The sequence below is a fragment of the Eumetopias jubatus genome, unplaced genomic scaffold (genome assembly GCF_037043125.1).
Source record: "Eumetopias jubatus isolate StellerSeaLion01/CBP00866 unplaced genomic scaffold, mEumJub1_p1.0 scaffold_58, whole genome shotgun sequence".
In the NCBI taxonomy this organism is placed as follows: Eukaryota; Metazoa; Chordata; class Mammalia; order Carnivora; family Otariidae; genus Eumetopias; species Eumetopias jubatus.
Window position 1 is genome coordinate 343,033 of NW_028274864.1, and position 13,121 is coordinate 356,153.

General features: G+C 35.2%; 1 pseudogene; it reads right to left on the minus strand.

Moving 5' to 3' along the window:
- Nucleotides 1-11,685: 11,685 nt before the first annotated feature.
- Nucleotides 11,686-12,739, minus strand: LOC148161800 (PIH1 domain-containing protein 2 pseudogene; annotated as a pseudogene).
- Between the last annotated feature and the right edge of the window lie 382 nt (nt 12,740-13,121).

A 13,121-nucleotide genomic window follows, 5' to 3' on the forward strand; every position in this document is an offset into this window, starting at 1 on the left:
TGTTCCAGGCACTGTACCAAGTACATCCCATATGTTAATTTATGGAACACTCCCAGTAACTCTATAAAATTGGTACTATTATGATCTCTATTTGCAGTTGGGAAAATAGGTAGAAAAGAATATTCATCTTCCCAAAGTCTTCAGTAAGTGAAGAACACAGGGTTTGAGACTGGGCAGTGGGACTTAGGGGCCCATACTCGTCCACTAAACCCTGCTACCCCACCGTGTCATTGTGTAATATGAATTCTTCAAAATTTACTTAGATTTGTTGAGATCTGCTTTATGCACGGCTTAATAGTTGGTTTTAAAAACTAAATGCATAATATATAACTAAAAAGTGTTTATATGTAAGGGCACCTGGGTGGCAAAGTCAACTAAGTGTCCAACTCATGCTTTCAGCTCAGGTCATGATCCCCGGTTGTGAGATGGAGCCCCAAGTCAGGGCTCAGCAGGGAGTGTGCTTGAGATTCTGTCTTTTCCTCCCATTCTCCCTCTGTTCCTCCCACTCTCTCTCCTTCTCAAATTAATAAATCTTGTTTTAAAAAATGTTTATATATAAACACTAATTTTATGCAGTTTTTAATAAATCACATTTGTTATTCAAACCTTCTTTATTTTTGCTTCTTTTTCATTTTCTTGACCTATCAGTAATTGAGAGACATATATTGAAATCTCCCATTATGACAGCAAAGTTCTACAGTTCTACCAGGTTTGCTCTGTCACTACTTTAGGCTTTTTTTATTAATTGTACCCAATTCTAAATTATTATATCTCTCTGGGGAATTACAGTGAACTCAGATGGGAAGAAGAAAATTGATTAAACTGATTTGTACTTGAGTGTGAAGGAATCCCCACTCAAACTTTCCAAGGCCATTTACATTTTGAATCAAATGATTAAATAATCTTTTTAATTTAAAAATCTAAATAAAATCTAAATAAACCTTTTACTTGTGAATGTTTTTTAAAGTTATTGATGGAAATATTTCCATGCAGCCTAGTTCCCCGAACTGCATGAATCTCACCAGGACTTTGATCTCAAAGAAAGCTGGCTTCAGTGCTCACAAAACTTGTCTACATCCAAACCAATACTTCTCCAAATTCTATCCACTCTAATCCATTCTACTGACATAAATGTTCCTACAGTTCCATCACTAATTTTATTTTTTCATTGTCCATTGAATAAAATAGGTGTCACGATAGTCAAAACCTTTACAACTTGACTTCAATTTCCATCTTGAGCTCCGACGCTTACACTTACTTTATGCTATAATCAAAGCATTATTTGCTGTACGCTGATCATGATTTACATTTTCTTCCTTAGGTCCACATGGTCTTTTCTGTTTGTAAGACATTCTGTTCCTTCTCTACCTGTAAATACCTGCCATCCTGTGTAGCTAATTTTTAATGCTTATTTTGTGAAGATCAAGGCTTTTACCAGATGGGACCTTTCTCCTAATCTACTGAAACAAGGTTCTCTTCCAGCTGTTAGGAAATGAACATCCATCCTTTGGTTTTGTTAATTATACATTTGTTTTACCTCACTCTGCCTTATTCTACTCTATGAATTCTGAGTGCAAAGAGTATTTTACTTATTTCTCCATTTCCCCAAATACCTCGCTCAGTAAGTATTTTTTCAACAGGCCCAAACTTTTGCAAGATGGCCAAACCTGGTGTAAATCTAATATATGGAAGGGATTGAAGAGTCTCATATGCCCATATTCTATAATCCAAACTCACCCGTGTCTTCCGCTTTTGTTCGACACTGATAACTAAAATTATGTCATGTAACAGTCTTCTGGAAGATAACTCTTAAGGAAAGAGTAGTGTTTCTTCAAGGAGAGTTCTGGACATTTTTTAAATCTAATAACTCACTATTAAAATGTATATATGACTCTCTACTGAGACTGTAAAAAGTTAAAGTTAAGAAAACTTAAAGGTAAAATACTTAATCCTAAATTTAATTATTTTTGATTTGTTTCCTGCATATGATCAGCAGCACATTTCATAGAAGGATTTTGTCTCACCAAATACTGTCCCTGTTCTGATTACTAATCAGAAGCAATTTAAGTGAACCAGTTATCAATTGAAAGAGCTCAGGCTATTTCTGTAAGTGATGCTTTCAATTCTAACAAAAGGACAAAGTTGAATCTCAACTATGGTACTTTTAAAGATTTATTTTGTATTTTAGAGAGAGAGAGAGAGAGAGAGTGTTGGGGGGGAGGGGAGAGAGGGAGAAGAAGAGGGAGTCCCAAGCCGACTTGAGTGCAGAGCCTGACATGGGGCTCAATACCACAACCCTGATACCACGACCTGCACCAAGAGTCAGACACCCAACTGACTGAGCTATCCAGTAATTTAACCACTCTCTTCCGTGGCATGGTGAAAAACATTCCCAGATTTCCCATTTTTTATCAGGTAGCAAATGGGATATTATGTGTTAAATCACTCTGAAAAGAGTAAAAGGTACAAGAAAATGAAAAGTATGTAAATTCTATCAAGTACTAGTCCATCTAGTTTCTCAGTAGGTAATTTTATATTCTTTACTAATTTGAAGTATGTAAAAATCTTTCAATTGTAGTTTGCAGTTCATAAGACACAAACTCAGCGTTCTATTACTTGTATTATGTACAAAAGGTTGTTTTGCAGTTGCACATAAGATATCCTGTTTAACATAAGAAACAGAGTAGAAATCTCAAAATAATAAATGAACAAGTCTGTATGCTTTACCGGCATTGGCTATTTTTGCTAAATATACTGCATTCATTCACTGATACAATTATTCTCTGTGAGTTCAGATTATTAAATTTCATGTGTTTCTATTTCTGCCGAATCGCTAGTGTTGACAACACAGTTCCTTGAACAATGTAAACTCAACAAATATTTGTTAACTGACCTGAGAATTAATTAATACTCATTAGTCAGGAATAATTTTTGAATCAGAAGCATTGAATGCCTGCTGGTATTTAACTTAATGTCTTGAATATTTAGTTGAAGCTTCTAATAAGAATTAGAAATGTTTAGCATATGAAAATCTATGTGCTAAATCCTGGGGTAGGGAATCTCACACACATTCTTTGATTTACTCATGTTATTTGTTCTTTTACCTGCCAAGGATGAGTCTGAGGATGAAGGAAAGCATGAGAGAAGGAAAGTGAGGAATCTAAAGTCAACCAGCTGAAAAAGGCCATTTAGCTGCAGGGGAAAGTATCAATATAAAATATACATGTCACATCCATGGGGACATTATATAATATCACAAATGACATTAGAATAGACAAGAAGCAACAAAATGAGTAGTATCACCATTATTACACTCCCCAATATCTGATCATCTTTTTGTCTGTTTTCTAAAGATTTATTTATTTATTTGAGGGGGGAAGGAGCAGAGGAAGAGGGAGAGACTCTTAAGCAGACTCCCTGCTGAGTGGGGAGCCTGACAGGGGACTCAATCTCATGATCCTGAGATCATGACCTCAGTGGAAATCAAGAGTCAGCTGCTTAACTGACTGAGCCACCCAGGTGCCCCTGATCATCTGATCCACAGAATGCTGTATGTGGTGATTCTCCCTGGAAATCAACTGGGGAGCAGCCTCAGGGTATAATGTTTAGATATGTATGGCATGTGGCATATTAAAACCCTGAGAAGCTTTATTAACATTGCCAAAAACATATTTTGGGAAATCTGCATTATAAGGGATTTTCTCTTAAGTTAAAAAAGGAAAGAATCTGTAACGAGAGAGGAAATTTTAAGTTGCGTGTCAATTCACTGCCAAGTTCACCTGTGTGTAGAGAACTACCAGAGTCTCCACCATCTGAACCACCAGAGCTGTACACATAATAGAAATACAATGCAAAGCACATAGGTAATTTTAACTATTCTGGTCGTCACATTAAAAAAGTGAAAAAGGAACAGGTGAAATTAACTTTAATAGTATATTTTATTTCACATAATATATCCAAGATCTTATCATTCAGCATGTAATCAAAATAAAAATTTTCCCTGAGATGGTCTACTTTCTCATTTTATACCTTATCTTTGAAATCTTGTATTTTACATTTGCAGCATATCTTAATCATAGGCTAAAATGTCAACGGTCAAATACAGTCCTAGCAAAACAAGAAAGGTATGCTTAATGTAAATTTATTTTACACTGCATACCTAATTTAAATCAATAATTTAATTTAAATTGATCAAAATGAAATAAAAATTGTAAAACTGCATGCCCCCAGTCGTAGTTAACACCATTTCCAGGGCTCAATAGCCACATGTGGCCAATGGCTGCCACATGCTGAGAGCATGGGTCTAGGGGTCTAGGGTGTATCATCTTCAGGGAAACAGAGCAAGCTCACAGCAAGGAGATCATCCACTGAGACCAGAATATGCTTCAAGAACTTCAAGCTGTCCCACAGGAAGGTCTGTCTGGGTCCTACACAAAGTAACCATGGGAATGGAATTTCTCAAGGAAGGGAGACAACATTACTTAACTCGTGTTTAACTGATACTAAAATGAACTGGATCACATTTTTTAAAAGTCTCCTCATAAACTATCATCCATTTAAACTTTTGATATCTGGATGTGTTTTAGAATGAAATGGATAATATGAATTCCTACTTTTATGTTTAAAAAAGGCAGAGAAAAGGAAATAAAAGTTAGTCTTTGGGACAAATCCTGAACCACAATATTGCAGATTTCCTTAACATCAAAAACAAAACAAAACAAAGAAAAGCAATAAGCAAACAAAAATTCACAGTGATGTTACAGTGATAAGTAACAATACTTTTAAGTAGATATTAGTTTTCCACTAAAATAATAATTATACTGTATTACTTAATTGGATAATTCTAGTAGAGAATCGTAGCTCCAAGTGGTATTTTTTTAAATGTTAACATGGAAGTCCTTTACACTAAAATGTCATAAAATAAAATATTTAAAATTAGAAAATAAACTTCTATAAGGAATATTTATTTTCTTTAGAAGGATAAAAAGTGTTAAATTTGAGAGGCACCTGGGTGGCTCAGTTGTTAAGCGTCTGCCTTCAGCTCAGGTCATGATCTTGGGGTCCTGGGATCGAGCCCCGCATCGGGCTCCCTGCTCAGCGGGAAGCCTGCTTCTCCCTCTCCCACTCCCCCTGCTTGTGTTCCCTCTCTCACTGTGTCTCTCTCTGTCAAATAAATAAATAAAATCTTTTTAAAAAAGTGTTAGATTTGAAATAACTGATTTTAAAATCTGTTCTATAAACAAAGGACCAAAAAAAAAAAAAAAAAAGCAACGGAGAAAGCCTACTTTATTTAAAGGCTGGATCCTAGAGTGCATAGGTGCAAGTCTGAGGGTTGGCAACTATATTTTGGAAGCCGCTTGACTGAGTGATGAAACAGCAGAAACTGATTAATCTCCGAGTTACAATGCTGAGTGGAAGGTGTTATTGAGCATTCTAAAGTGGCAACTTCATTTCCTCCAGGGCAAAGCACACTTGGAAAGGAAAGCTGCTTTACTGTAAAATAATCTATTTTGTAGGCTTAGGAGGTTTTAGCGGGATGACATGACTTAACCTTTCTGGAGTGGGCAAATTATTGTAAGACTCATAGCAAAACAGCAGAGTTATGTTCCAATAATATTTCACATTGCTCTGCCCAAGGTAGAGGTAAAAGAGAAGTCATATTTGTATTCTTATGGAAGCCTTCTTTCAGGTTAAAGATAATGAAAAAGTGACCTTGAAGAATAGCTGCTTTGTAAAGAGTTGGAGAACATTATTTAATTAAAAAGGTAACAGCTATATGGTGCCAAATAACTGGTCTTTGGATTAACCACAAAGAACTAACTGGCTTGACCATTTTATTTTAAAAACATCTATTTATTTATCAATTATGAGATTAGATCAGGTTATCTCATGCATGCACAGTTTATTGAATAAATAATAAATATTAATTGTTCTTTAAAACAGACCTACTTAATTTTAATAGAACTTTCTACTGTATATATTGCCTGCTCACTGGTACTGAATATGCACAAATGCAAGTCCTGTTAAGGCACTACCTTGTCAAATAGTTACGTCGCTAATGCTAAATCGTGATGAGAAATATATGGCAGAATTTCATAGATATACAGTGTGAAGTGGTTGCCCACCACAAAATAACTTAAAAGAAACTCAAACTAACTCAATGCTTTATTATTGACTATAAACATATACATATTTATACACATTTACATTTATAATTTAAATTACCCTCAAATGAAATTCATGTAATCAAGACGCACAGAACCTTTGCATATATAAAAAAATATAAATTTTAAATTTTGCAAAATATATTCATTTTTATTACTTTATCAGTGTCAATTTTTGAAAAACGGTATTATATGTAAGAAAGACTTAATCATTGCTACATGATTCACAATGAAACAAAAATATTAAATGACTTAAATTTAATAATTAATGGCATGTCAGATGTCTTAACTATGTATCCAATGTTATATTCATTACACAAATTATACAACACTTTCTTTTCTTCTACATTAGAGTGTCAATCTATTAATCTCCTAATTATCTTTCACCGTTGTTATTAGCCTACATTTAGACTTTGGCTGTAACATAAGCACCACGGTTTAATAAGATGAAAGCAGATTTTATGAGAGTCTTGGTTGCTTTTTAAAGTCAATTCGTTTATGCTCTAAATCTTTCCAAAGAGATTTTAGACTCTTAACAATTTGTTCATAGTCAACTTATCATCTTTTAGATAAATGGTCCACACAAGGACAAAACTGCTTTCTTCTGAAATACTCCTTCTAGCCCTGAGTCTCTCTGTGGCCATCTGCCCTTTGGATGTTTGTCTTCCTATCTAAGACCTTTTCTAGAATCCTGACACATTTCTAACTTCTTGAAGTCATTACTTTTCTAAGTGTTTATAGCCATTTTTCCTATTTTTAACTGGCTTCTGCTACAGGTTACCAATGAACTTTAGCCCCTGATTCTTCCTGACCCCAAATTAGTTGTTGAGTTTCTTGGCAGCAAAATAATAAATCTTCTTTCTTGTTATTGTTTTAATTTAAATGTGTTTGATCGTGACAAAAACAATGGAGACATTTCTTGAAAATGTTGAACAGATGATGAAGAAATACAAAGCTATGTTTGCCAAAACTTGAAAAATTCATGCATTTATGGTCAGCTGAACTTCAACAAAAGTGCCAAGAACACACAAGGGGGAAAGGGTAGTCTCTTCACTAAGTGGTGCTGGGAAAACAAATTTCCCAAATGCAGAAGAATGAAATTGGACCCTTAACTCACGCAGATCAACTCACAATGGATTAAAGTCTTAAATGTAAGACCTGAAACCATAAAACTTTTAGAAGAAAATATAGGGGGAAAGCTTCTTGACAGTTGGCCAAGGCAATGACTTTTTGGATGTGATCTCAAAACTACAGTCAACAAAACAAAAACAGACAAGTGTTATTACATCAAACTGAAAACGTTCTGCACAATAAAGGAAACAGAATAAAGAGGAAATCTAAAAAATGGGAGAAAATATTTGTAAATCATACATCTGATAAGTGGTTAATATCCAAAATACATAAGGAGTTCAAAAAAATCAATAGTAAGAAAACAAATAACCTGATTAAAAAAATGGTCAAATGATCTGAATAGACATTTCTCAAGAGAAGACATATAAATGGCCATTAGATACAGGAAAAGGTGTTCAACATCAATGATTATCAGAAAAATACAAGTCAAAACCACAATGAGATATCATCTCATATTCTTAGGTATTATGTAAAGGACAAAAGATAACAAATGTTGGAGAGGATGTGAAGAAAAGGGAACCCTGATGCACTCTTGATGGGAATGCAAGTTGGTACAGCCATCATGGAAAACCTTATGGAGATTCCTCAAAAACTTAAAAATAGAACTACCATATGATCCAAAATTTCCACTTCTGGGTATACATCCAAAGGAAACAAAATTAGTATCTCAAAGAAATATCTGCACTCCCATATTCATTGCAGCATTATTCATAATAAGGATAATAATCAGGATATGGAAACAACCTAAATGTCCATTGAAAGATGAATGGATAAAGAAGATATACACACACAGTGGAATATTTATTCATTCCTCAGAAAGAAGTAAATCTTGCCATTTGTGACAACATGGATGAACTTGGAAGGCATGATGCTAATTGAAATAAGTCAGAGAAAGACAAATGCTGAATGATCTCACTTATATGAGGAATTAAAAAAAAAAAAGTCCAACCCATAGAAGCAGAGAGTAGAATGGTGATTACAAGGGGCTGGGGTTGGGGGAGAAATGGGGAGATGTTGGTCAAAGGGTGCAAATTTGCAGTGGTGTAGGATAAATAAGATATCAAAATACAGACAAGAGTATACTTAATAATACTGTACACTCATCACACACCAAAATATGCTGACTGTGAAAAGATGTTGGTTACCTTAATGGTAGTAATCATTTCACTATGTGTATTTATATCAAATCATCACGGTTGTACACCTTAAATATATAGAATTTTTATTTTTAAAAACCTCCTCATAAAAGAAAAAAAAAGAAAAAACGTTGAACAGGTGTTGAAGAAATAGAAAGCTGCATTTGCCAAAACTCCAAACTGGCAGAATTTTTTTAGAGTACATAAAACTGATTCAATTTTTATTTATGTCAAGCAAAAGAGAAAATGACATACTATTGATCCATGGAATATGTTCTATGAGGAGTTCTATATAATTTTTCTGCTCAAATTTTTTTGACAGCCTGAAGACACTGTAAATAAAATTTATAGAGATCCATCGCCATTATTTTTAGAGTGTTCGACAGAACGCAACACTGCGGCAGATGAACAGGATGCAGGTGAATGAAAATAAATACAAAGTGTTGCCTTTAGGTTCAAAAACTTCACTGCACAGATAAAGATGTGAGTGGTGGCTCTGAGAGTGTGAGTGCGAGGTGAGCAAACAGATTGACAATGCCAAGAAGAGGGTCTGTGGCTGCTCAAGGGCAGGTCCAAAAAGGAGAAGACTATGCTGGAGAATACAGCGTTCTTTTTTTTTTAAGATTTATTTATTTATTTGTGAGAGAGAGAGAGGAAGAGAGAGCATGCAGGAGTTGGGGCAGGGGCGGAGAGAGAGAGAGAGAACCCACAAACAGACTCCCCGCTGAGCACGGAGCCCTACATGGGGCTCGATCCCAGGACCCTAAGATCGCGTGCCCTGAGCCGAAATCAAGAGTCAGCTGCTTAACTGACAGAGCCACCCAGGTGCCCCAGGTGTTCAGCTCTGACAGGACATTTTAACCAGAGATATTTACAAAATAGAGGTCACACAGAAGAGTGCTTTCAAAATGTCGGTCTGCCGATGATAAAAGAAATTTTCTCTAATCCATGGAAAAATGTGAGAAACATAAGAACTATAGTGTGCATATTTTTACAACATATGATAAGATTAAGTTGTGGTCAAATATGGGCTGTTTCATTCTGAGATGATTGTCTTCCCACTTTTTAAGTGAAATTTATATTTTTATTTATGCAATGGAAGTGAAATTAGATCCACAATAGTGATTTTTTTAAATGCAATCACATGATTTGAATTTACTGGTCCATTAGATTCAAAAGTCTGGGAACTAGTCCAAAAAAGGGATACCAGAGTATTCAGAATTATTATACTGATTTATACACAGAGTATACAACACACACACATTTCAGGTCTAAGGAGAAGAAAAGAATGTGTTCCCAATTTCTTAATTTGGGACTCGGGGATGGACAGACAAGTAGATCCCTGAATGGTTTTCCTCTGATTTCCAATCAACTCAAGAAAACAAACAGCTTTCCAAAAGTTATCTTCCAAATTTCAGTGAAGAAACCTGTCATGAAATGAATTTAAGCGTAACAGGAATGGAAACCATAAAGGAGACCAGAAAGGATTTCTGTCCTTTGTATGAAAGTGGGGGAAGAGGTCTCTCAATGATGTTTTCATTCTGAGACCACGTGATTTTGTAGTTAACTATTTTAAGAAATGTCTTTGCACATTTGTCTTCTAAATTCACTGCAGTATTTTCATTTGCCAGTATTAATGAGAATGATGCCTTCATATACTAAGCTCTTAGAAAGGCTAGAAGATGTGCATCCTATGGAGTAGTGGCAAGTAGAGCCTTCGGTCTTCAATTTTTGGTATTTTTTAAAACATCTTTCACTTTACTTTTCTGGGAATTTGTCCTTTTCTCTCCATGGCTCATCATTTTTGGTTTTCTTGTCTTTGTTCCTACTGTTGCTTCCCAGTTAAAATGCTCTTCCTTTTTTCTACCTGTTAGACTATCATGTATCTTTCAAAGTTCAATTAAATACCAGTTTATTAAAGAATGTATTTTTGATTACCCTGTCCAAAAGTAATCAGGGGCTCTTTTGTTGCATTTCATACCAAAGTGATTTCTGTTCAATTTATTTTTGCATACTAGTTTATAAATGTCCAGAAAGCAGGAACTGTCCTCTACTTATCTCTGTAAATGCCACAGCTCCTGTAATGAACTTAGGTTAGTTCATTATAGACGAAACTATTAGAGCTGCTCAAAATTAATTTCAAATATGCTTGAGTGCAGGTGTGTTTGCACACATGTATAAACATGTAGGAGAAAAGTTACAGTCTACTGCAGACTTAGGACTAACCCAAAGTTGCAGTTGGTAGCATTCGTCAGAATATAAAATCTTGTGCGGGACAACTAGGAGCCCTGTTACTTAAGGAGCAATAAAAATCAGACCCCGTAAATTCACCTGGACACAATTTTTATTTATATACAATTCTATGACAATATTATAGATTTCTACATAAAATATAGATGTTACAAGTAAGGAAAAATGGGTCACTACTGAGGAAAAAAAACTACTTTCAATAATATTTAGTTCTATTAAACACAGAGTGTCTAATGAAATCTTGCTTTTCAGGTAACCAAAGACATCATGTCTAATGTTTCTTTGTAATATTTCATCTGTGTGACCCCAAAGTAAAATCTCTATCTGCCAGGTGGAAGCTAGAAGACATTTTTGTGTGTGTAAAATGTTAAATTATTTTTCTGGGGGCTCTACGTTCCCAAAAACAATGGCAATGTTTAAAACCAAACACTAATTCACATCTAAGAAGAGTATATTTCATAGAGATGCAGAACAGTGCTCAAACTTTAATGTGCATAGAAAACATCAAGAAAAAGCTTCTTATGAATTACAACTTTGATGTAGTACTTCAGGGCTGCACCTGAACTCTGTTTTCTTCTTTTTAAATAAATGAAATAAATAAATTATTTAAAATATTTTATTTATTTTAAATAAATAAAATAAATAAAATTTTTAAAAAATAAAAATAAAAATCTTTATTTTTATTTCCTGATGTAAAAATTTCCTAGACAAAAAAAGAATTTTTTTTTCAACCAGTAAGCCAAGAATTCTCCCATGTTACCTGAAAACAAAGAGAATTTCCCAAATCATATTTGTTACTTTAAGACCATTAGGAAGACCTTCAAAGAAAAGTGTATCATGGCAATACTGTTTTTAGTAGATTCTGCTTCACATAAAGTTTGAGAAGGAGAAAGAGTGAGTTTAAAAAAAAAAAAAAGATAAACAGTTGATGAGAAAACATCACTGGGTAAAAAAGAACTCTTACAAAAATACAAAACTGGTATTTAAGATAAACCACTGCCTCTTCACCCATCATGAAGGTCCTGTAATTCATCTGCCGTTAGCACTGAAAACCCAAAGCAGATGATGCTCTTGACTTCCACCAGTGGCACTGTGATGATTAATGTAGCTTTCTTTTTGATAAATTTTGCTGTAGTCATTTCAGTATGCACAGATTCTGGAAGATTCAGATGTAATCTATACTTCTCAGAGACCTCGATCAATAAATCATCTTCAGAAACACTAAGGTCACAGAGACATACTGAATTACTACCAGGTGATTTAACTTCTATTTCAATTTTCAGAGGTTTCTCATTCTGATCAGCCACAATCTTTAATTCATAGGCTGGTCTCTTCATCTCCACCTGGGTCTCGGTGGTAGAAATGTCTCCCATCAGATACCTTGTTTTGCTTGAAACTTGGTCTCTTGGCAAAAAAAAGCTGAGGAAAGGGACCTGGATTGCTCACCATACTGCTTCTGATCTGCTCAAGGGTCAGATCTTCTCTAGTTTTCTCTCTTAAACCCATGGGGTCAGTTTGGACTCTGGTCAGATTTTGTTTCATCCTTTGAGTGTTTCCTTTTTATTCTAAATTTAGTAATATTGTGAGAGTAATAATAATAGTAGTAATAGTAATAAGTTCATTGAGTTGTCCTCAACACATTTCATGGCCATCCATATTAACTGATCTTTCTGTGCATGGCGCTTTTCTCCACCTGGAGAACACCAGCATTGTAGGTGACATCAACAACCATGTACAATTCTGATGTCTCAGACATATCTTCTGGTTGGCCAGTACTTAGAGGTACTGGATGAGTGGTTGACTGGGGAGCTGGGGGAATGGTTAACTGTTCTTTTCCACTGACAAAGCTTGATAAAAAAATTTTTGTTTTCTTTCATTTTCAGGATCCTGGCGTGCAGACAGAGCTAATGGTTCTAGGGCACACTGAGCTGTCTCCCCTCTTCCAGTGGCTCTTGAAGGAACTCCTTAGAGCTCTCAGGGCTGCTTCCAGCTAGATCATCTTGGAGGTTCCAGAACTGAGTTAACTTCAGTGAGCAGCCCCTTTCAGGAAGACTCCATGATTGAGGTAAATAGGCCTCTGAAGTCCCTTCTCTTGGTCTCCTGATCTGAATTCTGCAGGTTTACAAAGCTTCTCTGGTAATGCAACGTTGCTGGTCGAGACTGTACTTTGAGGAGCAAAGATGCAGAGTGTGGACTTGCACTTGAATTGATCATAACAAAATATTAAATTTGTTTAATGTCACTGTGTAAAAAGCATAAAGACAAAAATGTATGTAAAACAGAAAGAAGTAGATAAATCATGATGGACACACCACATTTTAATGTAAAGTAACTGGGAGCCCAGGAAGGCCAGACAGAGCTTTTCTATCTTCACAACTGTCATCTTAAAACACACATGCTTAACCATACTGCCCACCTCCAAGGATCCGTCATCATTTGA